The sequence below is a fragment of the Spermophilus citellus genome (genome assembly GCF_964194105.1).
Source record: "Spermophilus citellus genome assembly, chromosome: 18".
In the NCBI taxonomy this organism is placed as follows: Eukaryota; Metazoa; Chordata; class Mammalia; order Rodentia; family Sciuridae; genus Spermophilus; species Spermophilus citellus.
The window spans coordinates 20611901-20637814 of record NC_138200.1 but is presented as its reverse complement, the minus strand read 5'-3'; the positions used below and the strand labels follow the sequence as shown (position 1 = coordinate 20637814).

At 44.7% G+C, this 25914-nt stretch overlaps 1 protein-coding gene across 16 annotated transcripts in view; it reads right to left on the bottom strand.

Moving 5' to 3' along the window:
• The window catches only part of LOC308637471 (uncharacterized protein), a 160780-nt gene that overhangs the window by 57222 nt on the left and 77644 nt on the right, over nucleotides 1–25914 (bottom strand). For 12 of the 16 annotated variants that reach the window (XR_014019604.1, XR_014019605.1, XR_014019606.1 and 9 more), the window contains one exon: nucleotides 18341–18501. The exons of 2 other annotated variants lie outside the window; for them this stretch is intronic. The gene's annotated coding sequence lies outside the window, so the exon portion shown is untranslated. Of the gene's footprint in view, nucleotides 1–16654; nucleotides 17844–18110; nucleotides 18502–25914 lie in introns of those variants that run through there. 2 more of the 16 variants (XR_014019617.1, XR_014019619.1) reach the window with 2 other exon arrangements.

Here is a 25914-nt window from a genome sequence, read left to right as displayed (position 1 = left end):
ACAGGAAGCAAAGAGGAAGAGGACCAGATCTTCGTCCCATAGTCTCTTCAAGGGCACACCCCCAGTGACCCAGAGATCTCCCATGAGGCCCCAACTTCTAAATGTTCTACCACCTCTCACCCTGGCGGATCAAGTCTTTAACACATGGACCTTTGTGGGGCGTTGAAGATCCAAACTATAACAAGACCCCAACCCAGTTCATCCCCTCCCTTCTCTTTCAAACATCCCATGGAATGTTCATCCAGGACCCTGGGAGTTGCCTGCCTTTTCCCTCCTCCCATATCTACTATTTGCCTCCTCCGAGCTCTTCAGGGCCATTATTCCAAACTCCTGACTAACATAACTCAAAGCTCTTTGTCGTGAGTCTATTTTGAAACCACGGATAGTAATGCCTTGAGTATGTTCTCTTGAAACCTCCTCTTGAAGTACGATGGGGGATGCCAAAGCCCTGAGCTCGAAGGAGATCCAACTGGTGAGGGGGTCAGGAGAGGAAGAGCATTTGAGGAAATAAGGGATGGAAACATGCCTTGCTTTGTGTCTCGGGATTTTATGCCACTCTTCTCTGATCCTAGATGGCATCACACTGATGCCAGCCTCCCCCTGCTTGGTTCAATTCCACCCTCCCCAGAGACGGCTTCCTGACCATCTCATATACAACAGCCCCATCATTCTCGGCCATTCCCCCTTATTCTGCTTTATTTTTCTTCTTGGTGCCCATTTCTCTGAGCTGTTACAATATGGATTTATCTGTCTATTAATTCTCACCCAACCACCAGCATTTAAATAGACACTCTATGAGGAAAAGGACTTTGCCTTGTCCATTGTCGACTCTCAATGCCAAGCCCTTAGCAGTGATTTAATAAATATAGTTGCCCCTCAATATCCATGTGGGACTGGATAAGGACTCCCCAAGGACACCAAAATCTTGGGATGTTCAAGTCCCTTATACAAAATGGTAGCATATTTTCATACAACCTATGCACATCCTACTTAAAATCACCTCTAGACTATTTGTCATATTAAATAAAATGTAAATATAATGTAAACAGTTTTTATACTATATCTTTAGGGGATAATGAGAAGGGGGAAAGTTTTCATTTTCAGAACAGGTGCAATTTTTTTTTTATTTGAAGTATTTTCAATTTGCAAATGGTTGAATCAATGCACGTGGAATCTGACGATATAGAAGGCTGACCATTTTTGTCAATAAATGAATTAACGGACGGATAGACCATGTGAATAGTACACTGCATTTTCCCAGCTATCGGCTAAACCAACTTGTATCTGCTTATCACCAGAAAGATACCTCCTGCATCCTGTGTCTGGTGAGGAAAATGCTAATTCAAACTCAGAACCTACTGGCAAACACAGCAATATTTGGGACATGGCCTTGTAGAGCCAATCAAAAGTCCTATTGAAGCAGTCTGGAGCTGTGTTCATTCCATAAAACTTCTGATCCAAACCTCATGAGAAAAACAATCTACAGAGATGTTGTAGGGAATGGATAACAGAACTTCCTCAGAGCAAACAGCTCAGAGAAGCAGTAAACTCACTATGACCAGGTGTTCCATCTGAGGCTTGAATCTGTTAGGAACGACTCAGAAGAGATTGCAAAATGAGTGGGAGCTCAGAGTTCAGAATCTAAGATTCCTTATGACTTTGATATGTTAAGATCTGTGGCAGGCAGTAGAATGACCTTCAAAAAGGTCCACACCTTAAGCCTGAACTCATAAATATGTTAGCTTACATAGCAAAAGAGACTTTGCAAATGTGATTAAGGGTATGAAGGCTTGATATGGAAAGATTATCTTGGATCATCCAGGTAGGCCCAAATTAATCATGTGGATTCCTTAAACAGGAGAACTTCCCCTGGCTTCAAACAAAAAGAAGAAGTGAAGACAAAAGAACAGATACACAATGATGTTGGGTTTGAAGATGGAGGAATAGAGCCCAGGAGCCAAAGCATGAGGGCAGTCTCTAGAACCTGGAACAGCCAGGAAATGAATTCTCTCCTAGGAACTCCAAATGGAACACAGTCCTGCCCACACCTGGACTTGAGCCCAGTGGGAACTGTGTGGGAATCTGGATTGACAGAATTGTAAGTTAATAAATTTGTGTCGTTGAAGCTATTGAGTTGTGATATTTGTTACAGCAGCAATGGAAAACTAATACATGGTCTCACGATTTCTCGCCCAAAACAAAGAAAAACTATTGATCACACAACTCTGAATCCCAATATTATTCCACTTTTATGAATCTTATAATTGAATTTCAGTGCTGGGGTATGCTTAACCTATGCTGAGCAAAGTAACTGAGAATACCAGGGCATAATATGTCAAGTTTTAGAAAGGGCACTTTGACCCAAGAAAGTTCAATATTTAGTAAACTTAAATCCTAAAAAGCATTTTGTAGTACACACAAATTAACTTGTAGAACCAGAAGTTAGTAGGGCTTTACACTTTCCTCCTGTACATATTGGTGAGGTTTGGGTGACCTGTCTGAGTTCAGAGCCCACACAGTCACCTGTGTAAAGACCTCAAAGGTAGAGTCATCATATCCAAGGTGGGAACGAAGCTGGAGAAATAGGCTTAGAAGGAAAAGCTCATTAGTTTCTCTGCAAGGAACTGTTCTTTTGATAGTTCTTACATCAAGACAAGGGAATAATGCCAAATTCAGATTTTTGAGGAAGGCAATACTATCAAGATCAGCCAATTTCTAGGCCGTACTTGCAGGGGAAATTTATTTATATCCCAACTCCCACCCAAGAGGTCCTACCTGCCCCTTTTAGAACCACAGCAAATATTTAAACAGGTTGACTTTCTATTGCCACAATCGCTTTCCCAACTTGTAACTCCCTATAAGTTTATATGTAAATACTATTTACTACTGTCTGCACATTCCACACAATGCGGAACCTCAGGTTACTACATGGAATCCTCTGCAGCTTCTTCAGACTGGGACACAAAGAGGATGATTTCTGCCCAGGACTCACCCTCCTCTGCTTCCTAGAAAACATGTCCTGAGGGAACACACACACACAGGCAAGGAAAAAAAAGAAAAGAAAAAAGAAATAGGATCTTGCCCCAGATCCAGCTCAGAAGATGTCCAGTTGGTGGTGATTTCCAAGTCCCCAAAATATGTCATTCAAATGGCCAGACTTGGAACTTGGGTTCCTTGGGCCTTTGGGTCAGAAATCTCATAGTACTGAATCCCAAGTGGAAGTCCTGGAAATTGCTTCCATACCCATTGGAATGGTCAATATGTATAGAAATGGGAAGGCGGTGGCTCCAGTCATATCCTATTGAATTCACCCATCTGATCCCTACAAAAATGAGACAGATCCTGAAGGATGATGGTGGTCAACCTTGGTATAAGATGCCTGCATTCCAACGAGTGGGAGAGAAACCCTAAGAAGACCCAGACACCCACCACATCGATGTTTTCAAGGGTCCAATTGTCAAAGACATGCCAAGGCATCCCACCCAAAAGAAAGGCCAAATTATGGCATCTCACATTTCTGACAAATAAAATAAAAACACTGGGTCAGCTAGGCCCCCACGGGTTCTGAAGGCAGCTATTCCTCATTTCAGAATATTGCTCCAATTCATTTACTGAGTGACAAGAATGTCTTCCAGCCTTGAAAGGGACACTGATCAGGAACAGATTCTGCAACGAGACCAGAATCCAGGCCATCCCTCATGACCCAGCAGACACAAAGACCACATGGAGGGGTGGCAGTCTACTTATGCAGTAAGGAAATAAATACCATAGAGGAATAAACAAAAAGAACAGCCCCTGGTGTATTCATGGGCTGTGGTATAGACAAATTGCCTGCCCACTGGATGTTAGATTACCATGTGGTCAGAGATATCTATCATGAACTGGGTTTTGTCACAGCCATCAAACCATGAAGTCAGGTAGATCAATAAGTTATCCAGAAATCGTAAGATGAAAGGATTTAATCTAGGATTGGGGCCACGAGGCACAAGTAAGACGTATGAGCTGGTAAGCCAGACTTCCATGTCTCCTGCTGTTGAATCAGCCCCTGAGTCCTTAGACAACAACGATGAAACCATAGAGACCCTTATGACAACCTGATGCGAAAGGTTGTGGGGGAAAGGCTAAGCTTGGGTCTTAGCTCAGAATGTACATATAAATTGCAAATATAACAATACTCCATCATAACCCCACATAGTCCTGACCTTGAAAGGCTGCAGTGAGGGAAAAATTCTAACCAATAGCCTAAGCTTCAGGTGGTGAAGCTGAATTCATTTTGTGCAGAAAAAGAAGCAGCCTGACATAAAGAATATTTATAGAACCAGAGGCAGTAGCAAACGGCACAGCTAGGTTGATCAAGAGTTCTGGAAGGAGAACATTTAGGAGACCACAGACAAAGAGGTCTAGGAAAGAAGATTTTTGGATGGATCTAGGAGAGGGCCAAAACTAGGATGATCATGATATTGCAGGCTAATTCCCATTTTAGGGTGCATTGACCTTGGAGGGAGCCCTAAAAATATCAAGTAGGAAAAAAAAATGGCCGTTGGTATGAGCTAGACTCTGTCATGATGCCAGAACAGTGGCCTAATGAATGGAGCAGAGACATGATAGCACAAATCTTATGCATGCATCCAATGTCATGGACTCCTATTCTCTGAGACTGACCACCGTCAAACATCCAACCCGCCAGCAACCAAGACCAATGCTGTGTCTTTGTTGACCCAGCTTGGCTTCATTCCTCAAGAAAGCTAACCATCCATGTGGGGGCAACTTGATTACATTAGACCCCTTCCACATCGGTAAAGGGAGTGATCCAACTTGACTGGAAATGACACATACTCTGAATATGGGTTTACCTTTCCTGCCCACAGGGATTTAGCTAGCTAGCACTGCTCACCAAGGATTTCCACTAAAACTAGACATCACATAATGTTGTACTGAACCACGTTTCCTGTGTATGACCACGGGAATATGACCACAAAATCCACTGGTCCTATCACCTCCCACACCACAAAGGAAGCTGTCAGCTTGATAGAGCAATTGAAAGACCCCTTGAGATTCGGCTCAGGCACCAAACTGGAGATGATACCCTGAAACGATAGGACATCCTTCTCCAGGACTCAGAACACCCTCTGAAGCAATTAAAATTATATGATTCTGTATCCCCAAGGAGTAGGATTTCCTGATTTCATGGATTCAGGAAGTAAAAGGTAGGAGAAGAGGCCCCACTTACCATCCTTCCCAGTGATCTATGAAGCATTTGTATTTCCTATCCCTGTGGCTCCAGTCTTTGTGAATCTAAAGGTCCTAATTCCCAGAATAGGAACTGTTCCACCAGGGAACTTGGCAAGAGAGTCCCATTACATTTTTATCTACAACTAAAACCTGTTCACTTGGGGTTCTTATGCTAAGAGTCTAGCAAGAAAGAAGGGAGGACATGGAGCTCTTATTACATAATGGAGGCAGCCTGCTGGTCCCTAAGGCATCCCTTGTTACCAGTGTCCTATCTTGAAAATAAATGAATGACTACAGCAGTCATGACTGGAGGACATGGTGACCAAAGGACCAGAACTTTAAGAGCTGAGGGCCTGGTCACTGAACCAAGTGGGCAACCTAGATCAATTGAAGTGTTGGCCAACGATGAGGAGAATTGTGGGTAACAAAAGATGTGGATGATGAAGGACAGAGATGGCCCAGAGATCAGGTGCAGGGGTGAGGATTGAAGTTTGTCCACTAATGCTCCTCCCAGTAGTCTCCCCTGGAAAAGAAACCAAACAGGCTCCTGGAAGAGTCATGCACAAAAATTATTAGTGAAACAATGAGTGGTTGACTGCATGTGCTACTCATTCCAACTTCTCAAACTATGGGTGGCTGACAGCTGTCAGCTGAATGCTTCATTGGAAGTTGTTCTTAGTTGAAGAAAGAAGGCTTATCCAAGATCAGGCTTCCTCCCTAGAGGCAGCCCACATCCAGATTGGATGATGCAGTAGGAAGCAGCAATATGAAGCCCCAAACTCAAATGTCTTCCCTCAATGCGGGACTTTTTGCAGAGCCTTTCCTGTTCAGCATGCTCTGTGACATTTCCTGGGGTATCTGCTGCAACTTCATCACAGTGCAACGTCTCCTTCTGCTCCATCTTGCTTTCCTTACTCTTCACAGGAGATGTTCCTAAGAGCATTCCCCAACGAATATCCTACATACACATCCTGAGTTTCAGAATCTGATTATTGGAAAACTTGACTTAGGGTAAATGCTTGCCTTAAAAAAACAAACAAACAAACACGGATCTGTTTGTCAGGGTGTGAGCACACACACATGCCACAACTCTTCTCAGTTCCTCTTCCTCTGAGGACAAAGATCACAAAGCTCTTAACCTGAATGATGAGGACCTATTTGGTCTGGAACCCACCAATTAATTCATCTCTGCACCTCCTCTTCACATGATCCTCCATTTTGCACACTCTATTCCAGCTGCCTTGACATTTCTTGAGTTCCTTCCTCCTGCCCCAGAGCTTTTGCATGTTCTGATTTCTCTGCATAGAAAGTTCTGGCATTTTCTATTCATCCTTCAACCTTCAAACTAAATGTCCTCTTCATAGAAGTCTTGGAGCTCCCCCAGATTCTATCAGAGTCCTGTTATATCTGCTTATAACACTGTACCCTTCCTTCATAACCCTTATTAGCTTGGATGATATATTTGTGTCACCATTTGATTGATGTCTATTTTGCTCATAATTATAGCTCCACCACCCAGGACGATGCCTAACACCAAGCTGACAATACATATCTGCTAAATTAGTGAATAAGATGATAACTTCTCTAACTAGATCCATACTTCTCATTACTGCTGTCTTCTGTGATATTTTTCTTGTCCCATGACTTAAAATGTAGTCACCAGGTCTCGTATCTAGGGGAACTCAGCAAGGAATACCTAATCTTGGGTAATTAATCTGTGTTTACTCCTTAGACTGAGTTCTTCAAGAGGATGTTCGCTCTCATCTGAATCCCAAGTAAGGAGCTTGGTTAGCATTTATTGAATTAAATCCTCAGGAAGTGCGAACAGGAACACCTGGCTATGTTCAAATGTGTAGCTGCTTCGGTTTTTATTTTTTTCCAGACAGTTTGTATCACACGCTGAGAACACAGGGTGTTCAAGGGCACAAAGTGATGATCGGTTCATACTCACTGATTGGATTCTGCACACAGTAGGACTAAGGAAAGCTTAACTCTAAGGGAAATGGACCCCTGGCATTCAGTACACTGCTAAATTAACAAAAAAGTATCTGGTAGGTCTCAGGACAGGAAACGGTCAGTTGGTGGCTGCAGTGTGCTGAAGACAGAGCCTATAAGCTCAAGTGCAAGGGATTGCCCTCCAGGTCAATGCCGCACTCGGGACATGCCTCCAGCATTGCTGGGTGTTCCAATTTGTCAAAAGGGTGTAGAACCGGGTTGCTGTGGAACTCTACCCATTTTATATTTGTCCTCAATTAGAAAGAAAAAGAAACCAACCAAACAAAAAAGACATTGTGATTTCCAAACAAAATACAATTGACTCAGTATCCATCGGTTAGAGGGTACCTGTAGATACCAGACTCCAAGGATTCTCAAGTCCCTTGTGTAAAATGGCCTAGAATTTGCATATAACCTATACACATCTCTTCTATGCACTAAATCATCTCTAGATGGTTTATAATTCTTAATACCATAAAAATGTTATATAAATAGTCATTATGGTTGACAACAAAAAAAATGGTCTGTACATGTTCAATATGGATGCAATTTTTCCTAAATATTTTCTATCCACAGATGGTTGACTCCAAGGACACAGACCGCAAGGATATAGAAAGCCAAACCCTACACCCAAACCAGAGCCCATTCTGGGCTCTGGGAAGCTTTGGGCTGAAAGCCAAATACAGAGTCTCTTCAAACTCACCGGGAGGCCAGACAGAGCCCTAGGAATGATTGTTCTTCAGTTTCCCATCTGTCTGTCAAATGAATCGGGTGGGCCAGGTACTCCAGTACCCACAGTCTAGCCATCCTTTTAATCCTGCTTTCTACCTAGTGATGCTCTTACCCCCAAAACAAATCATTTCCATTTACAATGCAAAGCCAGCGACTAGAAAGGTATTTTGCTAGGATTTCCATTTCTTTCAAGGGCTAATTACAAAAGACAGGGAGGGGAAGCGTGCACCATGCTCTCTTTCACATCTCATTACATTTATTCAGCTTTATTACTAATTCTTTGTTCATATAATTTTCACCCTGGGATCTACATTTTTGTCTAGTTACCCAGAGTCGGGAAACCCACCTTAAATGGAGAGGTCTTCATCGCCTCACCCGATGTTCGCAGGATTTTAAAGTAACAGCCTTTATGCTCAGACAAGGTTTCTAAGCAGAGACTTCTCTAAGGAGCATGCTGTCCCAGTCAAGGACCAGGCTGCAGCCTAAGGCATTCATTCTCAGGAGAGCCCAGGGAAATTGCTCCCATGATCACAGATGTCTCTATTCACCAAAATGCACCAACACTTATGGGGAGACCAGTCCTATCTGGATTAGGTGCTATTGGTTTCTGGTGAAAACATTCAGCCCCTTCCTTAGATCTTCACTCTCCCTCCCCAGAGCGCAGGGCATGCCACCCACAGCCACCTCCACTTGTTAGCAAGCGAAGCCAAGGTTCTGGCTGTGGAACCTCATCTTCAGTTCCTTTACACGAGATTTAAGAAACAGGTCCCCAAAGAAGCAAAGGGAAAAAACTACAGGAAATGTGCACACATTTCCCCATGAAATACCAACCCAAAGGACAAACTCCGTAATCCCACCAATGATGTTCCAAACCTGTGATGGCTAGCAGCCGACAAATACCCACAGACCTCAATCCATTTTTATTGTATTCAGGCTGCAGTGTTGTATTTCCTGCCTCCCCTTAGCACCACACATACAGTGTACTTGAAAACAAAAATCTATAATATTGATCCCGCAATGTCACCACAATTATTCTTTTGAAACAGCCATTGAAAACAAATTACATCTGCACTGCCTTTTCATCCGCCTGCTGCGAGTGAGCAATGCTCACTGTGGCCTCCAGCGCTGTGGCGTTAGCACTGTGTCACCGCCGACAGGACAGCCCAGGGAAAAGCAGGTGGGGGAGGGGGCAGCAAAGACCAAACCCAGATCAAAGGGCCATTTTTAGGAGGGCACAGGGTGGGCCTGGCCGGGTATCTGTCTGGGAGGGGTCTGGATCCAATGCAGATACAAGCTGGGCAAATCCCAGGAAATAAAGGTCTACATTTGCCGCTGCTGCTGGGGTGCGGGACACCCCCCCACACACACAACTGGGTCAGCCAAATGGACTGATTACATTGACAGATTTAGCCAAGCCCTCATTCTTGGATACTCGGTTTAAAATCTAATAGTGATGAGTCTTATTTGCATTTTATATGGTATTCACCTGATGACAGATAAATCTACTGACAAATTGGAGTCTCCTAAAACAGAGCAGTTAAAGTAGGAGAGATATTGCCCACAGTCCCCCACTTCCCCATACCCCCAACTCCAGCTCCAACGGAAAAGGCCAGGTTGATCTCTTTAACAGTAAGCTGCATTCCCCAAAGGACCCAGAAGTAGCAGAGACCCACCAGGAAGCTCCACATCCTGCCTCAGAGCCAAAGCCCTGCTACAAAACATGGTGGTCTGGCCCCCCACAAAATCCCCCATCCCCTCTCCCACATGCCAGCCAGGAATGGCTACCGATGGGGGCTTGTCTGTTTGTTTTAGATTGTCATACTTGGAAAAATTCTCTCTGAGTAATAATTAAATTCCATGCTCCCGAGCAGTGGGCAGAAGGAAATTCTTTTGTTAAGGTTTGACCACACAAGTCACAGTGGTGAATCTAGCAGCCGGGAAGTGATAACTTTGGAGCATTAAAAAAACCAATAGCCTTGTTGACATGGACATGGGAACCTAACCCCTGAAGCCTCCTGGTATGACACATTGATTTTCCTGTCCGTGTACAGTTCTAAAGCCATCCATTCTGTATGGTCAGGACTCAAAGGGCCAGAGAGAGGGAAAAAAATCTGTTCTTGCTGCTGTACCTCCAGGCAAAGTTGAGAAATAAATTCTACGTTTTTGAGAGATGATTTGTTCAAGCCATGTTTAAGAGAATATGATTGCATTAAAAAGGAGGAAAAAAATATTTTGTGGCCCTGACCCCCATAACCTGTAGTCACTGATCTTCATGCAAAATCCTGGTGCTATAGACATGGCTTAGAAGGGTATGGGGAGCACAGAGGCTGGAGTAGGGGCAAGGAGAGCCTGGGGAATCAGGAAGCTTACATATTATTCTCTAAATAATATCGCCAGGCTGCCCAATAATTTCTCAAATAATCCTCTCGTGTCCACCTGTCATTTCTTAGATCCTCCTGCAACTTGTTATTTTGCAAAAGCTGCTGTTCCTAGCTGGGAATGGAACCACCATTTGACCCAGCTATTCCCCTTCTCGGTCTATTCCCTAAAGACCTAAAAAGAGCATGCTACAGGGACACTGCTACATCGATATTCATAGCAGCACAATTCACAATAGCAAGACTGTGGAAGCAACCTAGATGCCCTTCAGTAGACGAATGGATAAAAAAAAAATGTGGCATTTATACACAATGGAGTATTACTCTGCATTAAAAAATGACAAAATCATAGAATTTGGAGGGAAATGGATGGCATTAGAGCAGATTATGCTAAGTGAAGCTAGCCAATCCCTAAAAAACAAACGCCAAATGTCTTCTTTGATATAAGGAGAGTAACTAAGAACAGAGTAGGGACGAAGAGCATGAGAAGAAGATTAACATTAAACAGGGATGAGAGGTGGGAGGGAAAGGGAGAGAGAAGGGAAATTGCATGGAAATGGAAGGAGACCCTCAGGGTTATACAAAATTACATACAAGAGGAAGTGAGGGGAAAGGGAAAAATAATACAAGGGGGAGAAATGAATTACAGTAGAGGGGGTAGAGAGAGAAGAGGGGAGGGGAGGGGAGGGGAGGGGAGGGGGATAGTAGAGGATAGGAAAGGCAGCAGAATACAACAGACACTAATATGGCAATATGTAAATCAATGGAAGTGTAACTGATGTGATTCTGCAATCTGTATATGGGGTAAAAATGGGAGTTCATAACCCACTTGAATCAAAGTGTGAAATATGATATATCAAGAACTATGTAATGTTTTGAACAACCAATAATAAAAAGAAAAAAGAAAAAAAAGCTGCTGTTCCTTGTTTGAGGGTCTTTGAGAAATTGTGGCTCCCTGTTTGCTTTCTGAACCCTCTTTTCTATAGCAAAATCAAGCCAGGCTGACCCACTCTTTAGAGTCTGGGCATCTCACACCCACTATCCCCAGGTCCAAAGGCAGCCAGACAAGACAGGGCTTCCCAGTGAGCCACCCTCTCTCCGGGGCACCCTGAGATCTCATTCTAAACACCCCACTGTAACCAAAAACCCTCCCTGTTCTTGGCCTTGACAGAGAGGGCTGTTGGGTGAAGGAGAGAGCGAGCCCAGGCTTTGGGGAAATTTGCTGAGGCACCGCAGGGGATTCCGTGTGCAGCCGGTTTCACATGTTCAGGACTTTTTGAGTGTTTAGCTATTTTAGTTCTAAATAAAGAAAGCTTCAGTGCCGGTCAGGAGGTAGAGCTCACAGAAGTGGAAGACTAGTGTTTAAGCTGCAAATTTGCAGTGCCGTTCTACAAAGTATTACATACATCATTTCCTGGTGCAGAGGAATATTGAGCTATTTCAGTGAAGGCAAAAAGGAAAGATCAAAATCATGCAATTTTCCTGACCTAGACAGAACTACAGACTGAATACAGAAATAGAAAATGCTAAAACGAACGTTCTTACAAGATTTGACTATATATACACACAGCATCCACATATCCCAAGTGTATACAATGTGAACTCGGTATCAGCATGCATGCACACTAGTTAAAGTCATAAACCCAGTCACACAAAACATTCCTACCAGATGATTCCATCTTGCTAGACCTATAGAAGTATTCTTAAATTAGGTTGGTGTGAATGTGTTTGTATATTTATTATTAAAATACTTACTGTTCTGCCTTTTGAAGTAGATGGACAAATGATTTAGGAGTGGAAATAGACTAGAAACAAAATTAATGCAAATAATGTGTTGATTTTTTTTTAGCTTGATTAGCCAAGCCAATGGAAAATTCTAGAAAACGTATACAATTATTTTAACTGTCACAGGCTGGCAATTGTAATTGACATGATTTGTACGAGATGCAGTGTAATAACTGAATATATTAAAAAAAAATCTCATGCCTTGATTACCAGGAGAACATTACTAGTGCCACAATATTATTAACAACACAATTATCCTGGCATCCCTAGGATACGCTCTTAGCACTTCAATGCATTAGTGAACCTTTGCTAACGAAGAAAAAATTAAAGTACAGCAAATTTCAAAGCACCAGTTGTACCCAATATCATTAAAAATTTATAAAACTTCCCCTGAACATGACAAGTGTTTGGTTTAAATGAAGATCAGCCACAAGGAGAGAGCAGAAATCTTGTTACTCTTTGTCTCCTTCCTCACCCTCCCTCTCTCCCTCTCTTTCTCCCAGACCTCCCCCAACCGGCACCACCTCAATCCAGCTGAAATATGTAACCATTACAGAGTGACAGCTTGACACACAATGACCCGTCAGAACATTCATCTCGCAATGTTTTATTTTAGTGAGGAGCCAAACTGCAGAAAAAATAAGCAAGTTGTTTCAAGGCTTGGAAGGAGATCAAACATTTCTGGCATCCCCACTTACCAGACCTTTGATTTACAATGGACTTGTCAGAGCCCGATTAGACAGTGTGTGCTTAAAAACCTACAGAGGCTCCTCCACCTCCCCAGCCCACCACCATTTCCCCCACGGACAGTATCCCTTTGTTCCCCGGAACTAGCAAGCCAGGCTTCAGCATAGAACCTCGCACCCTTGCAAGAGGACCCAAGAACCTAGGAAAAGCAATCTAGCTGCAATTACATCCCTTTTGCCAAGGTGAAGAGAGAGAGGGGGAGAGAGAAAGGATGCAAAGCCGAGTTCCTTCTGCCAATTTCTTTACCTCTTCCTTCCAAGTCAAAAGTTATAATCTTCCCCAGGAAAAACATACCCTGCGATTGCTACCGCGGGTGAGCTTTCTCAACCTCATTCAAATGGAAACAGCTTTAAAAAAAATGAATTGGACCAAAAGCGCAGGTGTTTAAAATATGTTCGAAGTATTACGATTTTTGCTAGTAATTACAACTATGAAAATGGCTGGAAATATATTGTTTCAATTTGTATGGAGAACAATTGCAGAGAGAGAGAGAGAGAGAGAGAGAGAGAGAGAGAGAGAGAGAGAGAGAGAGAGAGAGAGAGCGCACCACATGATCCCGGCCTAGCACTGGAATGTGTAATTCCTTAACCCTATATGGCGGCACAGGGCTCACTGGAGCAAATTATGAATACATGTGTTTGCAGAGTTTGAGTAGTAAATTTGGGTTCTGTGCATCCGTAACAATGCAATCTGACATGTGTGATTTATGGAATATTAAGTTAATACAGTATTATGAAATTAGCTTAATGTACTAAAGCTGTAATTTTAAAGTGAAAAACAACGCGACCAGACGTAAACAATATCAACATTAGCATTTTGTGAAAGCTGAAACCAATTCACTCAAAATGTGTCTGGAGAGTCACAGATTTACCTCACCTAGTCAGGCCCAAGTCTCAGGAAAGTTACAGACCTCAGGACGATATCCACCCCTCCCACCTCCAAAAGCCAAACTACTCAACCTGTAGCCAAAATGGAATGTGCCAGTCAGAGGCACCGACCTGGGAGCCCACACCAGTCCCACCCCTCGGGGAAGTCCCCAGAAATTATCCTGAGCCCTTTAGAATTCAAGAACTGGGTGACAACTCTGCAGTTAGAGGTCACAGGGCCTCCTTGTACTGTTGTTCCCCACGACCCCTTACAGTAACCCTTGGGATGGACTCTGGGAGGAGTAGCTGGGGTGCCAGATATAGTCCTGGAAACTTGGAGTTCAGGGTCTAGAATGAATGGGACTCTGAGGTTGAGCCAATTTTGCTGATTTGAAGAAGAAAATCTAGCAGTGTAATCTAAGGGCTCCGTAGAGGGAAATCCTACCAAAGCAACAGACTTGTGATGTGAAAGGACCAGAAATCTTTGGGTTATATTGGGATAAGTATACCCTTGTATACTCCTAGGGCCCAGCCTGAGACCCATGGGAAGTGGTGAGCAGGCAAGCAGTGGGCTCCCCTTGAATCTGTCCATTAGTGCTAACATTGGTTGAGTGGGTGGATTGGGGTTGGATAAAGTGTCTCCTTACCACCATCTTGTCTTCTTGCCTGAGGGCTCACTGGGACTGAGGAATAGTTACTCCAAACCAGACCAGGGTCTGAAACATCAAGTTCTGAGACGGAGGGAAGAGAAAACAGAGCAGCATTTGAAGAGGCCGCAGAAAATGTTACCATGGACTTCTTTGCTTTACACTGAGATTGCTAAAAACCTCATAAGCATAAATGAGTGAATTATGTCTAGAATCTAAATGTAGCCTCTTGGTGCCATTTTGCTTTCCTGGCCCTAGCATGTTAGCCCTTGGTGAGCATCGAGGTGGTAACCCAAACACAAGTTTAAACTCCTTTGATGAAGCACAGGATTCCAGGAATCCATGTGCAGATCATGTACAATAGAAGCCTATCTTTTAAGTCCCTTATGGATGTCCTTGGCAGAGGTAAGATGCCAATCCCAAGCCATGGTAAGCTCTTCTGTGCCAAAGCCCCAGCCCATGTGCATGCTTATAAACTCTGATATGAGAGCAAGTGTATACCTGTTAGATTATTTATGGCACTTTCTTTCTTAATATTCCCTGTATAGGGCTTTAATGTGATAATCAGGATTATTTCATTTATCTAGCATGCCACTGTATCTTCACATATCCATAGTAAAAATAAAATAAATGAAAAGTGTATGTCAAAGTTAAGAGATTAAACAGTCACTGGAGTCCACACCGGGGAAAATCAATTCTCAAATCTTGCAGCAAGGTTTTCTGCCTCCTCTACCTTGCAGAAGAGCCCGGCTGCTTGCTGTTGGTTTGTTGGCTTTTGTTTCCAAGATGCCTTGCATTTATTATAGAAGCTAGAGAACCAAGAGCTGAAAGCCAATACTAATGTTTTAATTCCATCAAGTATGTTTCAATTCCCATTTTGCATTTTGCATTAGGAACCCAGACTCAGTCAATACTTCACAGCACCGTTGCTTGCGGTCGGGCACAGGGGCTTCACCTAAGCTGACAAATGATTATGCTTCACAACATGAGGATAAACGGGACTCGGAGTCAGGAACTTGCTCATTGCTCTTTCCTGCTGCAAAGAGCAAATACATTGTCTAGTTGCAATATGTTTATAGAAAGAGACCACCTAGATGGTTGCTCCTTAATGTGTGTTCCTTTGGAGAAAGGCAACTTTTTTTTCCTCCAAAATTATTAATCTCCATAAATAACATAACCCTCAACAGGAGAGAGAGGTGTCCCATCCCAAATGTTATAGTCAAGCAAACTAGGATGGGGACATTGAGTGCTCGCCCCTTTCCACATGCATGCACTCCCCTCAGTAGAGAGGAGGGACGAGGTGGGCAACTTTCTTGATTCTGAAAGCTAAAGATGTCACAAATAAAAATGAAAGAAGAATATGCCTCCCCCAAGCTCAAATTGTTATTTTTGGTAAGTTCCTTCAGCCAGGGAATGTCCATTATCTCAGCCTCTGGGATTTTTCTCTGCATTATAAATCAAAATATTTTCACTAGCAAAAAGAGGGGAGTAGTAACTGAACCCGACCCGAAGGGTCACAGTTCAAGTCGTCCTAAATTCAAAATCGTGGAACATCTAAAACAATTACAAAAATAAATGCAATCAAAACTACACACACTATATGAATTTAAAAAGTGGGGGGATAGGTGTATGAAACAGATGTTATTTCCAAATTCTTTTTGTTCTAATAAAACTTTCAAAATCAAGTGCAAATATATGTCTTGCTCTTTCAAAAGCTGTTTTCAGTAAACTTTTTTGAAACTAGTCCTCACCTTCCTCCTTTGGTCACGCCGTCTCAAGAGCCCTGGCTAATTCCTCTGGAGGAGGTGACAATTCAACTCCAGAGCTGGCTGCTGAATAGAAGGAGATTTTTGCTTACAGTCGATCCTTTATTGCAATAACAGAAATATGTGATTTTTACCCATTGTAATAACAGCGTGGCAAGATCTGTAGCTCAGAAGAGAGACGCAAGGAAAGAAAAATACCCTAAGACAAGATACATGTGTCCCTGAACCTCACCTCTCAGGCCTTTCACGTCCAGTAGGTAAGTGGTCCTCATTCTCACCCCACTTAGCAAATTATATATAAACAAATTACCTTGCTGGGCTGGTTCCCTCTGAATTACTCCTTGGTCTCTGAGTGGTTTTCCATTAGGACGAACCTTTTCCTTTCCCTTATGCACCAGCAAACATACTGATACAATTTAAAGGTCATGTTCTTTTCAAACTGACAGAGCACTCCAAAGTTTTGACGAGAGGCCCTCCAAGCCTCACACCCTACAGGCGGAGAGGAATTAAGTAAAGCATCACTTGGTGGGAGCTCAATCATGTGAACTGATTAGAAAACGCATCCGTGGAGAGGGGGCCTTTGCAAGGTGACGGGCAGCTCATCCCGAAAGGAGATGTCACACGGTGAGGCAGAGAGCTCCCACCACTGGGGGGTGGGGTGGTGGGGGGACCATGTAAGGGTCAATGGAGATATAATTACCTTCCCACGAGAAATCTCTTTATTTCCAAATCCCCAATGAATGCCACTTAATTAGCCTCACCTTTTGATTTGTAGATAGTCCAACTTTACCCCAAACCCCAAGACTGAATTAGCAGTGTTATTTCTTAAGCTCAAAAGGACATTTTCTTGGTAACTAAAGAATCGCCAAGAGTATGGATTCTGCATAAATATGCATTGTGTGTGGACATTGATATATTTATTTACAGGTGCATTTGTATTATCGGGAGGATAGGCAGTTCCTGAATTTTTTTTTTTTTTTTTTTTGCTTGTCTCTGGAACAAAAAAAGGGAACAACTGGGATGGTACCGGGTCGTGATGGCATGAGCAGACGCAGTCCTTAGGAATCCAGTCAAGGCACTGGGCATTCTTCTGGTATTAGTATTATTATTATTTGATGGTTTTGTTTGATCGCTTTGTTCTTAACTAAAATCAGCTCAGGATCATCTGAGAGGTGACACTACTTGATATCCAAGAAGTTCTGTCCTAAGTCGGTCCCATGTGATGCCATCAGCTGTCATAGTGAAGGTGACCTTAAGGAAAACCCCAGAGAGGGACGCACCGGGTGGCATCCATGTGCCCCATAATTTAGCCGTGGCACTCCATCCAAGGCCATGCCAACCCTCCAAGGAAGGCCTTTCCTTCCTTCCTGGCCCATCCTAATTCACCTGAGTCTCCCCCTCTTCAAGAGAGGCTCTCTGCGATGATAAGGTGTCTCTTTAGAAACAAAACTGTCCTAAATCCACACACATCTGCACCAAGATCTGGAATTATTTACCCTTGGGGGATGGGGTCTTGTGTTGTTGTGACTTCACATACATCCCCTAAGTCGACCCAGAGCTGGCAGAGCTTGTTAAATTTTTTACTAGAATGGTTTTCCTTTGAAGCTTCCCGCATCCAGATTTAATTGACTGAAGCACAAAAGTCCACAGCCTTGGTCGTAGGAGTGAGGGGTCCAGGAGGCTGGGGCTTTCATCCTGGAATTGAGTCATCAAACAGATTTTCCTTGTCACTCTTCCTCCATGGACTTCGCCTCACCCTGCACCGTATCATTTTTCTTTCCAAAATGAAGAGTCCCCCCTTCCCTCTCTCTGCCACAGTCACATGCTGTTCCCACCCTTGACCTCTCCTCCGGCTCCTTCCACCTCTCTTTCCAGACCTGCCCTGGGGACCCTGGACAAAGTTTTATAGTGGTTCATACCTACCTTCCCACTGAGTCTCCCTCCTCCCTATGCCCCCATAGCTGTCATGGCCCCAGGCCTGTGTGTACTGTTGGCTACATGTCCAACCTGTGGGACACAGAATTTCCCCCAGCAGTGGCCAGTGGGTTCAAAATCTAGTCTAAGGCATGGATAGCAATGCGATCATCATGGGAAGCTTGTTTAGAAACCATGAGAAAAGAATACTGGTATTCTCACAAAGACTTATGCTTTGTGTATTTAAAACTTGACCATCAGAACATTTCCTATCCTACCTTTGCATGTCTGGTGTGGGGCTGGAAGGAGAGTGGTCAATGAAATGTGGATCTAATATTCAATCAGATCTATTGAGCATCTTTTATTACCAAGCTCTCAAGATATTAGTGGGAGATGCAAAACAAAGATCCATCCAGCTTCAAGGATTCTCCATGTGCCCCTAAAAAAAAAAAGTTAATTGTATGGTTACCAGGGACATTCATACTGCAGGTTAACAGAAACTGAAAAAGACCCCCGGGGATCCTTACAAAGGTGGCAGAGATTTAGGTCCCCATAGTTTACTTCGGTCTCCTTCCTAAATGATTTGCCCCCCTGGTCGTACATCCAGTAGGACATTGTGACATAGGGTAGGACAAACATTCCTGATGCTCAGATCCTTCTCTGCTTTCCAGTTAGGACAAGGAGCTTTACCTTAAAGCAGGATTGAAGGTGCATCACAAGTGGGCTCTTTGCAAACCTGCTAAATCAGTCTTCCTCCATTTCTGGAGGAAAAAATTTGCACAGCTGCTCCCCAATGCCAGAAAGGGAATGAATCCAAGACCTTGAAATAGCGGAGACTCTTTTTCCTCATTTAGAACTTTTTCTCCCAGGAGAAGTTTAGAAATGTTTTAAATTTCTCCTTCAAAGGTGCAGCTCCTCCCTCCTCTGGGGAGTTGACCCTTCTGTTCTTTCGGCAGATGTCAGACCAGACTTGTGACCTGTAGGTAAAGAGGGGCCAGCTAGGACCCCTCACTCCTACACCCAGGAAAGGGACTGTCAGTGGAGGTGAGGGAGAGCTCCTCTCGCCCCTCCGGGACTTTATAGATGACAAACCCAGATAAGGGGAGTTTAGTTTCAAACCTTTTACTGAACTTTTACTTATTGTCAAGAGCTGTCTTTTAAGGTACTTTTCATGGGACTTTTATTTAGCTCATTTCACAACAGGCAAACCCACTGTGCTACAGCTGAGCTCAATCTAAGCCGTTTGAGGGAAAATGTTCTCTGTGGTATCTGTGGAGAAATGATGAGATGATGACCCGATCTTTTTAGTACAACTAGTTTTCTGACCAAGACTGATAGCCTCCATTCCTCGAATGCCTCCTATGTACAAGGCCCATGTAAGTCAGGAAGAAGGAACTCAACAGGTGTAGACCTGGCCGTGAAAGTGGCTTCCTTGAGCGAGGCCACACTGGGGACATGTCTGTACCTTGGAAGACTGTTGGCTCTGGATCCCACACCTGGAATGTTTCCCATGACTAAGCAAAGTGCTTCAGGGGGTCTACCCCACCTGCAGGCAGATGTTCCGCTGCCCAGACACCACCCCAAGAGTCTGAGCACGCTCCCCAACCGTCCACGTCTGGAGGTCGGCAGGGGCCAGCCATCAGAAACACATTGTTCTGATGCTTTGGGTTAAACCCTGCCTCTTTCTTCAAGGATACAGCGTCGTTGAGCCAGATGATATTTTCCTCTCCTGTGCAAAAGCAATAAAAGCGGACGGCCTGGGCTGTGTATCCTGCCTGTGCTGCTAACAAGACACATTCCTTTCTGTTCATGGCAAGTAGTGTAAGTTTCTGTCTTATGTCACAATTTCTGACAAGCGCTCGAGTACAAAAACAGTATCTTGGCACCAAGAAAATGACCATCACTTAAAAAGACGAAACTCCCAAGGACACCAAAAGGGTAAGATTTCATGGGAGATAAGCAATAGAAAAGCCAGCCCCTCCCATGTCCCAAAGACCATCCAGACAAATCATGTCAGAATTGCTCTGCGCTCATCAAACTTCAAGGCAGGCGTTACAAAACCTCCCGGTTTCAAACCTGCTCGGCTGAGGGTTCATGCTTCATACACACAGCTCAGGAGTTAAATCACTGGGAAAACCTGATTCACATTCCTTTTTCCACCTTTTATAATTGTTCTAATTCCCCACTATTTGTTTAATTCTTCTGGATCCCTAAGAAGAGTTGAAGCCTCAGTTCACCATTCACCTTCTCTCAGTCGGTAACACAAAAGCCTTAATCAAAAAGTTTGAGCTGGACATGGTGGCACACACCTGTAATCCTGGCAGCTTGGGAGGCTGAAGCAGGAGGATCGTGAGTTCAAAGCCAGCCTCAGCAACTTGGCAAGGCCCTAAGCAATTTAGTGAAACTCTGTCTCTAAATAAATAAATAAATAGAAAGAAAGGACTAGGTATGTGGCTCGGTGGTTAACTGACCCTGATACCAAAAAAAAAAAAAAAAAAAAAAAAAAGTTATAAAAGAATGTTTAAGGAGATGGAAATGCTAACTTCCATGATTTGCTCAGGAGACATTATATACACAAATTGAATTATAGCACCATATCCCATAAATATGAACAACATAAACGAATAATGAAACAAAAAATAAAATAATTTTTTACAAAGCTTATGCCTCTCCAGAGAGGGCATTGTGATGGGGAAAATATGATGACTGTGAATGTCGTGTCATCAACTTCCTCCTCAAAAACAACACGGCAGGGTCAAAGTGACTCCCATCTGTAAAGTACAGCCACTCAGGAGGCTAAGGCAGGGGGATGGCAAGTTCAAAGCCAGCCTGGGCAACTTAGTGAGACCCTGTCTCAAAATAAAAAACATAAAGGATTAGGGATGTAGCCCAGTAGTAGAGTGCCCCATGGCTTAAAAATTTCCAGCACCTGAAAATTATATGTAGGTATGTATGTGTGTGTGTGTGTGTGTGTGTGTGTGTGTGTGTGTGCGCGCATGTGTGTGTGTGTGTGTGTGTGTGTAACAGGGCAGTTTAACAAATTGTGGCATCTGAGGAAATAAGAATAAGAAAAAGTAATGTTAACTGAAAATTATGGCTTATTTATATATTTCAGCCTTGATATTGGAGTGGATGCTGGTGACTTGGCAGTCTAAAATCCATTTCTAGTTTATCATCGTTCCCGTGAGAGTACAAGGGGAAACAATAGCTAAACCTATAAGCAAAATCATAACTCCAATACTTGACCCAGAAAAAGCTTAAGTTTGGCGGAGGGGGAGTTGAGCATAAAAGGGTCACAGAGTTCACCTGAGACCCTCTTGCTTCCCCATCACCTCCCTTGGTCTTTCTGAGAGAGCCCCACCTCGGAGGCTTTCAAGGTGAAAGTCCCCTGGGAATTCAAGGTCCTCTTTGCAGAGGAACTGACATTCTCAGGTAAAGTTCAGATTTTATATGCTCAGTGTTGGTGATGTTGTGTGTCGACTCCTGGTTACACTGTCTTTAACATCTCCACTTTATAAATTTCCAAGAACCAGTAAAGTTCAGATGGGAACATGCTCTGCTTCTGCTCAATAGGACCCAGGTCGGGTAAAGTCCAAGCCAAGCTTCCTCTTCAGAGACTGGTGAAGTGTAAGCAGCATTGGAGAGGGGCTTCCCAACCATGGCTGATCAGCAGGAGCCAGAGGTCCACCCAGCCCCACCTCCCAGATCCACAGCAACACCTAACCCTGGACAGACAGACAACTCAACTCAGCAAAAGCCACACTCTTGTTCCCAACCTCTTCAAAAGTCACACTTTTGTTCCCAACCTCAGAGCTAGACGAAATGGGACACAATGGGGCTCATGGGGCTGGGCCTTCACCCTGCATTGCCCCTGAGCCTTTGCCCTACATTTAGAAGTCCCATATCCCTGGAAGAATATGCTCTGTCTTCCAGCTCACCTTCCGGGGCTTCTGCCAATTTATACACCCCCCCCTCTTTGGTCTTTTTGAGGGCATGAAATCCAAGTTGGGGTGCAACAAGAGCCACTCTTGCCCATTCTTCCCCTGAAGTGTCCCTGACAAGCAGCCACATGACTCCCAGCCCAGGACATATTCTGAGACTTTTACAGAATGGAGATGATACTCTCATACATAAGGAAAGGGACTCCGGCTGTCCCCAGGGAGCTAGAGCCAGTGACCTCAATGATAATCTAGGTACCCAGCTGGCATTCCTCAAGAGACAGAGGAACAGAAGCCTGCCTAAGTGATTCTTCCAAGGAAAGCTAGGAAAAGGAGGGAGAAGGGCTTATTTGGAATTGGAAGAAGAATATTCCCAAGGAGCTGCAGACATGAGGAAGGGCAGGTGATGGGTGTATGTGTGTCTGTGTCTTTCAGCCAGGCAGTTCAATCTCAGGTTATTTTATTTGACAAATAAAACTAAACTGCATATTTATGGACTAATGATGTGAGATATTGCTCTTTTATTCATACCCACTGCTGTTTAAAGACCAACTGTAAATATTCTCAGGAGTTTTTGCAAGTTGGTGTGACACAGCGAGGCAGTCCAGAGTGTGGTCTTGCAGTTCTGTTGACAACAGAGCAGCCTCAAGGTCAAGGTCGTGATTTTACCTCCCTTAGAAAAATCAGCTACTCCTTCAGAGAATCTCTCAGAAGCCACAGAATTGAGTCCTGTGTCTTTGCAGCAGTTCCTCATACCAGGCTGCATGCTGGGCTCTGTGTTTTGGAACTGGCTGGAGCACACTGGACCCAGTCCTGATGGTCAACCCACATGGGGAGTCAGGCACCAGGAGAGAGAGAAGACATAGCGCCATCACCCTCCTCCTCCTCCTGGAACTGAGATGACTCCCCACTCCCCCACCTTATCCTGGGCTGATGGGCACCCTGAAGGGACACCTTGAAGAACGGTGTGTTAGATGCTGATTGAAGCTGAGTTCAGGGCCTATGGTTGCAACCACAATATGTTCTGTCATTTGATTTAACCCTTCTCCTGCCAGGAAAAAATAGGAGAGTGGGAAGGAAGCCAAAGTCACCTTGCCTTTCAAGGGAGAAATGAACTCTGGACAGTAGTAAGACAAGTTAGCAGGAGGGTTCCTGTTGACACATCCATCCTGACCAGAGGACACTGACTCAATGCGTGGAAGTGCACAGGGGAGAAGGCTGACCCTCACAGCCAGCAGAGGCAGGTAGATACCAGAAGGACGCAGTAATCTCAGAAACCAAGAGTTGCTGAGCTGGCTGCCTTGTGATTCTCAGCAGGCTGGGGTAGTCAGAGCAGGCCACATGCTCAAGTGGTTCGGGTAGAATAAATGCCACAATGGTGAGACCATGTGCCACAGGCCAGAATCTGCTCCAAGGATCGGGTGTGTGTTGGTGAGGACAGAGGGCTCCATACAGCATTAATTTGTAAGATGCTGTGTTCACCAGCAACTCCTGCTCCAGGGGATGAATCCATTTCTATTGCCCATGGGGATAAAGATGCACCTCATCGTGGGCTCTTCTTATGAAGATTTTATACCACAGCCCTGATCGGGTTAGTCTTCAAAGATGCTGTGTCCACAGCTAGGGATAATGTTCCTGTCTCCAGTGTTCTCTCGCCAGTCTGAGCCATCCCTTACCCTGCAGTTCACCCAAAGCTAAAAATAAGTGGGATAGACACCTAACTGCTTCCATTGGGGTCCCTAACACAGGGCTCTTCCAAAGGCCTGCAAGGGCTTTAGGAAGCCTCCTCGCTCTCGCCTCTGTCTCCTGCGGGTACCCTCCTAACCTCATTCCTGAACCAGGTGCCTGCTGGCTGGGAGGAGGACTCCTGAGCACAGACCATGCAGCAGGAACTGTGCAACTACAAAGAGAAATACCACATGGCCCTGGGGCCCAGGAACACCATGCAAAACCATGGAGATGTGCCATCAGGACGCTATGTCCGATGAGACGCATGGGAGACAGAAGGAGCCCTTGCTGGGAAGATTGAGAAGACTTCATGGAAGAGGGGACATTTCAGATGAGCAAAATATCAAGAGGCAAAGAAGAGGGAGAAGCACTCCAGGCAACAGAGCAGCACAGGCCTGCGTAGGACAAGAGAAAGCGGCTGTCTTTGGGCTTCCGTGAGCGATGAGGCTGAGAGTGAAATCGGACAAGGAGCTCCAGGTACCAGGGCCTGCACACCCAGCTCTCCAGGCCTCCCCAGCTCATCTGCAACCACAAGCTTCTGGGTTCTCAAAGTGTCCATCATGCCTGCTCCTCTCTGCACAGGGCCTCTGCAGAATCCCCCCGTGTTGGAAATGCTCCTTCTTTGGCCTTCCCTCCATTGGTTCCCTTGGACTTGCACTTTGGACTCAAAGACCTACATAGAGTTGATGTTCCCCTTAAGGGATTTTCACTGCAGCACTTCCTGCTCCCTGAAACGATCTTATGTATTTGTGCACATGTGCATCATCCGCTCTCCTAAATTATATCACCTCCGTGAAAACCAATGCTTTAGCTATTTTGTTCAGCATCTACCAATGCTGGGACCACGTCTGCTCCCAGGAAACCCTCAACAGCTAACTACTACCTGGTTTGTAAGTGAGTGTCAGAAGACATGGCAATGCCCTCCAAGGGCAAGGAGGGAAAGGAGAGAGAAGGGGGGCACACTTGGCCTCTGTGTGGACTGGGCACAGGTCACCAGAATGCATGGCTCCACAGCCTCTCAAGGAGTTTCTGAAGCAGCCTGAGAAATGTAGCTCAGATTGCTGGAAATCGGCCAGGGCAAAGCTGATGAACTCTGCGAGAAATCTCTGGTCATTTTCCACTTTGAGATGGTGAGCTGCAATCAAGGTCTCCAGACTCGCACCCAGCTGGGTCGCTGAGACACCAGGACCGGGCAGTTGATGGAAGGGATGACAGGAAATTTGTAGTCACTCTGTCAGAAGTGCTGAAGTAGGCTCTGCCCCAGCCTCGCAGGAGAGGTCTTGCATCCAGGGATCCAGAGATTGGATCCTTTTTAGAAAATGAGTTTTGGAAAGAGGCCATCAGATTTCCTAAAGAGAGCCTCCGCACTCATCAGTCAGGGCCGACGTGTGCTCCCCAGCCACTGCCTCAGCCCTACTCCATGTAGGAAATGCCAGCCCTCCGCGGCCCGCTTCAGTCTCATAACCTCATCAGAACCGGCCTACTCCCCAATCCCGGTGAGCGCTAAGGGCTGGATTTCCAGTGCACACAGAGGGTTCAGCATGACTCAAACATCTAGGTCCTATAAAGAAGGGAGGGGGTCCCGGAGTCAGAGAGGCACACAATAAGAGAAGCCACCTTTTAACCAAGACCCAGGAGGCAGAGACAGGGGTCACCCTGTGGCTTAGGAGTAGAAGTTTCTGGGTTACCTGTGGGTGAGCTCACAGGGAGACCTTTTGAGTGAAGAGTCTGTGAACCACTTTTCAGCTGCTCTGTAAAAGTTTCAAACACAGGTCTTGGAGCTCCCACCAGCTTTGCGGAGGTTGGACATACAGTGACATACTGTATCTTTTGACTCTCATTCCCTCTGTTCCCCTTTACCCCATGATCCTCCTCCCTCTTCTTCTTGGCCTGTTTCTTCCTCATTCCAGAAGGGTGGATGTCAGAGCCTTGCAAAGTTTGCATTATGAGAAGCTGATACTCAGGCCAATAAGAGATTTGGGTCCCATCACCACACAGAAAATTCCCATTCACCAGGTTTCCTGAAAGGAATTCCTAAAAAGGAATTTGCAAAGGGAAGTTGGCCCTAAAAGGAACATTCTAGAATGGCAATTGCCAAAAACCTCCTTTGGCCAAAGGGAGCAGGAAGGGGCAGGAAGAAAAAGCCCTCTGCAGAGCCCTTTGGATTTGCAAAGAAAGAGACAGGC